The sequence below is a fragment of the Eublepharis macularius genome, chromosome 9, assembly GCF_028583425.1.
Source record: "Eublepharis macularius isolate TG4126 chromosome 9, MPM_Emac_v1.0, whole genome shotgun sequence".
In the NCBI taxonomy this organism is placed as follows: domain Eukaryota; kingdom Metazoa; phylum Chordata; class Lepidosauria; order Squamata; family Eublepharidae; genus Eublepharis; species Eublepharis macularius.
Genome location: NC_072798.1, coordinates 24,400,550 through 24,406,549, shown reverse-complemented (window position 1 = coordinate 24,406,549; position 6,000 = coordinate 24,400,550).

The following is a 6,000-nucleotide window of genomic DNA, read 5'->3' as shown; positions in this document are numbered from 1 at the left end:
AGCACATCCATTCCCCATAGCCAAGTACAACAGAAGAAGATGGAGAGCAGCCTCCAGCTTTTCATGTCCACCATGATCACTTTTTAAAAAAAATATTTTTATTCAATTTTAGAACTGTAACAATAATCAAACAACAAACCAGTATAATACATTGCATTTACAAATATTAACACAGTGCTTCAACTTTAATACATCAACAATGAGTGGTGTGAAGAGGGAGGCTGCAGATCTCTTGCTTCTATGAATTCGTAAAATGGGATCCATTTTTCCCAGAAGTTTGATCCCGAAGATTGATATTCCATCTGATGTAGATTGTCAGTTATTTTTTCCATTATCAAATGGTTCCAGATTTTTGTAAACCAAAGTTCTGTAGTAGGTGGAGATTGGTCTTTCCATTTGGTTGCTATTGCACTCCTAGCTGCCACCAGGAGAGAGTTGATAAGGTCTCTTCTAACATTTGGGATCAATGTCTGATCCCACAGTCCCAAGAAGATTACTTTTGGTGACATAGGGACACTGTACCGTTATTTCCTTAATAATATTTAGTATTTCTGACCAAAATTGAGATATCAAGGGACATTCCCACCAACAGTGAGCAAAATTACCCTCATTATTGCATTTCTTCCAACAAGAGGGCGATGCTGAGGAATAAATTAAGGAGATTTTTTTGGGTGTTAGGTACCACCTGTGTACAATTTTATAGCTTTGTATTTTAGTTAATATAGTTGAGGATTTATTTAATTTTGATGCCCATACTTTTTCCCAGTTGTCTAATGTCAGTACTTCATTAAGATCTTTATGCCATTTAGTTTGATAACTAAAATTGTTAGGGATGTTAAAGGACAATAGCAGGCCATATATTTTTGAAATCATGCCCTTTTTTTGATATTTTTTAGCATCCATGAATTGCTCAAATCTTGTCTGAGTTGCATTCATAACCTTTCTTATGTTTATTTGTTGGGCGACAGCTTGTAATTGCAGATATAAGAACCATGGAATTGAGCCTTGAAATTTTTGTTCTATCTCAGTTTTGCTTATGAGACCGTCCTTCGTTGCTATATCTTTTAATATCAGTAGTTTTCAGTGTTTTTGCTATTTGAGTTTTAGTGTCTGTTGATATGTTTTGTACAGAAATAGGAGAGTGCCTCGACGTGTCTGGTATTAATTTAGTTATGGTGCGATCCCAAATATGTAGGATCGCATCAAGGAAGGATGATCACTTGACAGGTTTCAGAGGACTCCCCGTCCCACAAACCCCAGTGTTTCCCAGAATACAACTTGAAAACCACTGTGCTAGGAGGATTAAATGAAGTGATACTTGATCTGGATAGACAGGACAGCACAGCCACTGACAAAGACCACTTGGGAGAACAGACTTCAGTCACGGCCAGGGTGTGCTGCAAGGAAGAGTGAGCATGCCGTGCATATAGAAAGAATCAGAGACAGACCTTGCTATTAACCTCGGCAGGACCAGCAGTAGAGGTCTCCTGGGAGGATGGTGCCAAACCACCAGGAGGCTTAGTGGACTAAAGAAGGCAAGAAGGGCAGAAAAGGACATCAAATTTGGTCTTCGGTTTCGTTTTTAACCAAATCCTTTAATCTATGTGGCAGGCTGGAGTGCATTTAGGGAGATGACTCTTCAGATTCTCCTCTATGAGGAAGTGAGTTTTTAAAAAATAGCTGCAACACTAAGCCCTGACTGGTTTTAAGTGATTAATTCTAAATGCCCCTTTCCTTTCTTTTAAAAGAAAAACACGTCAGCACACCGCTCACCTTGTCTCGAGACACAGCAGAGGACACCTCTCTGGCCAGCCTGTTCCACCTCTGCTCCTTCGAACAAAGAACAAGCCCACAATAGCCTTGAGATTATGCATCATTCAGCGACAAGCTTTTCCACCTCAGAGACAATGAGCTGAATTGCAAGGAATGGCACTTCTGACGTGACAGCAAAGTCACCAGCACTCATCTAGTTCCACTCTGACTTAACCTGTCTGTTGTCTAGATGATTCACGCGCTACAAAAAGTAAAAAAGCCAGGTCTTATTACCCCCAAACTACATCCATGAGTCCTAAGACAATACTGGTATGGTATGATATAGCACATACCAAGCTCCACCTAGGTTAGGCCAATGTAACTTTTACTGAACTTTCAAGGAGATACATTTATTTCTCCCTGCCTTAACCCAGAAGACAAGGAAGTTGTGTGGACCCCCCCCCCCCCCCAACACACAGCATGGAAACTTGCAGCTCACTTGGGAACATCCTGAAAGAATCGAGATGACCAGTGCCTTTGGGCAATCAAACCCCAATCCCTAAGCATGGCAGAGGAATCCAACTGCCTTCCTAAGTTAATTCGCAAAAGGTAGGACCATTTCCAGTCTTCAATTAGTGCTGATCCCAGTGTGACTCTCAATGAGGTAATTTCTAGTCCTCCTCCTGACAAAAAACTGTATTTTTTAGATAAAGTAGGAACATTCAAGAAAAGTCAGTTTCCTCCCCCAAGAACTGCCTTCCACACCATGCAAATGAACCTGAGCAAGACCACACCCACAATCCTAGGATCAGGCAAAGTACGTACCCCTGATGTGAACCCTGAAACCTGCGCTGACTCACTGTAATTGTAAGTGCCCAGAACAGCTTTTCTCCATCATCATACAAGAACAGAGCTAGTGAAGGCCTCCTGAGGTATTATGATTACCAACAGCTGATTTATGCCTCTCCCCCACCCTTTATTATGAATCACTCAGTGACAAGCTTTTCCACCTCAGAGACAATGAATTCTGAGAACAAATGTTTTGTTTCATTTTTCTTACAGTTTAAATATCTAAATATTTACACACTACACGTGGGGCAGCATCAATTCATCTGTTTAACTGGGAAAATCAAATAAGCATATCTGGAAAGAAGATATCCTGCTGCCTCGTGCTGTCCAGCCAGTGAGTGAGTGAGTGGTGCCCTCAAGCCATAGCTGACTTATGGTGACCCCTGTTAGAGCTCCAGAAAAGCAGAGACCATTCCACTCTGACTGATAAAAAGGGGAGAAAACTTGACATACTGGTAGAAAAATGTATGCCTCTGCCACATCAGCCTTTCAAATAGGAAATTATGAAGCCATTGTGGCCTGCTACTAACTTTTCTTATGGGAAAAGATAGACTCATACTTAAATTTAATTCCAGTTGACAAAATCTTTAAAAGAAGCTCTTACTCTCTCAAAACAACAAATTAACATGGTCAGGCATGTTGGGGATTGCTCATACAGATACAGCTTTTGTAATAGTTATTCATAGACATCCATGGCTTAGAACCACAGCAATAGCTCCTCACCATAGATTGAGGGTAGATGACTTTCCATTTGAGGGCCATTGTTTCCATTCTCAACCAATACGTTCTATTTCTAGAGGCTGAGTGAAGAACCAACTGTTATCTTTTGAACTTTGGAACTTAGAAGTTGGAACTTGGGAGTGTAACAACGGTAAACAGAAGGGGTAGCTAACAGCCTGACTTTCAGATGTCCAGACAGAAGGGAGATAGGGAAACCCTCTGCCAACTCCTTCTTCTACCTGCAGAATCCTGAATTGTTAAAAAGCATAGGTGTAACCCCCATGAACTAGTTGGTTTAGCCCAGGAGGGCACAATCAGTGTCTGGAGCTGAGCAGCCAAGGAGAAGGAGCTGGGGAGCTTGATAGCATTTTATGAGCTCTTATCACCTTGAATAAGGTAACTGGAAAGACAATGTATGTGGAAACTAACATGTAAAAAGGTAGTTAAATTTAGTTGGGTATTATTATGAAATCATGTTATTATTGCAGGGCTGTAATTACTAAGCTGAAGACAGAAGCTTGGGTTCCAGTTTGTTTCCATAATCAAGAGGACTGTAGCAAGGGACTCTGGCACTTGGTGGACCCAAAAGTTGGGCTTTGCTCACCCTAAAGTGGTTCCAGGTGGCAACTAGTTACTTGGCTTTAACTCAAAGACATTAGCTGCAAGTTTCTGTTTCTTGTTGTGCCTATGGGTTTGGTTGTAAAAAAATATCTAGTTACATTTGTCTATTGAAATGGTTTTGATTTAAAGAAATTTATTTACATTTGTCTTGCAAGTTTGGTTACTAAATCAGCCCTATAGGACCCATACAAAAAGGTTCTATAGGCAGATAGACTGAGTGAAAAAAGGTGTGCCAGGTTCTTCCTAAGGGAAACAAAATGTATTGGGACAAGCCATTACTATTTTTCATATGCTTGCAACCTCAGAGCTGAAATGAATAGCTAATTAATCACATCACTCAGATTTTAGAAACTGTCAGTAATTTTAAACGTTACTCTTCCTAATACACTTATTTAAGGACTAGCCACAGGAAAGGTGAACACCTACATGGCCAGGCTCTTTGCTCATTGATAGTTTTTCCTTCCACAAAATACAATTGGCTTGCTATAGCTATTTCTCATACCTCCTGTGCTATGGGGACACAGCAACCCTTCTTGCATTACAGGACGTCACCTTCTGATTTCCTAAAAAGCCCTGCTGGCCTGAAACAAGAAGGTACAGCATTAACAGTAACCCCTAGCAGTGTGCATTTTGAAAATTTTCATGTTGCTTTTGAATTCGTGGCTGTCAAATGAATTGTCTACCATGATTGGGTAGTTTCTCGGTGGAGTGTTGCCTGGTTGGACTCAAAATTCATTAGTTTTCTTTCATGCTCATGATTTTCATGGCTGTTCTTTTCAATGGGAAAGTAGAGGGGGGGGAACAATTAGAGGCTCTGGGGCAGCTCTTTTTGCACTCAACAGCACCAGAATTGCACACAATACAGCCCTTCCTCTGAATCATCAACTTACCAAATTTCCTGCAGACACGAACAAGGGAGCTCAGTGTTAACAGACCTCAAAGTAGGCAAGTGTAGGCATGGGTGCAGCCTCATAATTTCATGGACTCCCATGGCAACTGCATGCAAAATCCCATTGAAACCGCAAGAATGTTAGCAGCAGGCTGCCATCCAAGCAGGAGTGCAACACGATTGGTTTGTACCAGCAGTGAAATTTTGAAAATAAATCCTACTTTATGTTAACTTATTTCTTCTTCTTGTACTTTGAGAGTGGTAATAAACTGATTAATTACTGGTGTTACTAGTAACAAAGCCCATTGTGGGAAAAAAGACAACGGGCTCTAGAAAGGGCAGGACAGGCATTGCCGCCTCCGCCATGCCATGATCCCCTTGATGAGAGGGCAAGGTAGTTGAGCCTGACATTGTTGCTCCCATAAGCCCCAATCTGGGCGGGGGGAGGGCAGGGCAACTGGGCCTGGCACTGCCCCCTCCCCAGTGCTCTGATAAGGGCAGGGGGAGGGCAGGGGGGACTGGGACTGGCATTGCCCCCTAGCCAGCACTCCGATTAGGGCAGGGGCAAGGGCAGGGTGGCTGCGTCTGGCATTGCCCCCTCTCCAGCACCCTGATCTGGGCCAAGTAAGGGCAGCAGTGCCAGCCAATCGCAATGAAAAAGGGCTGGAAGGGCCATTCATCCTGCTGCCTTCTCAGGCAAAATCGGGTGGCTGTGAAGCCCAGGAGCGCTGCTGAGGGAGCAGAAAAGGCCCTGGAGCATTCCTGTGTCCCACAACTACTTGATTTGGCCCCCATTTGGGGTGAATTGGGTGGCTGCAGAGCCCAGGAGCGCTGCCTGGGGAGGGGGCAGAAAGCACCCTGCAGCTCTCGTGTGCTCTGCACCAGGTGGCTACAGAGTCTAAGAGCAATGCTAGGGGAGAAGGGCCCTGGAGCGCTCCTGTGCTCTTCAGCGGGTCAAATTGGGCCCACTTTGGGCCGAAATCATCCTACTGTGGTGTGCAGGATTGTGCTATGCCATCGGGTAGTGTGCCCCTGGAAGTGCTTTCCTCCACCTTCCTCCTATCAGCCTTGCCTCTGAGAGGATGAAGGCCAGATCTACCTGCCCTGAAAGTCTATGGCAGGTAGATCTGGGCCCTGCAGATCCAGAGGCAAAGTCTATTCACCTTGCA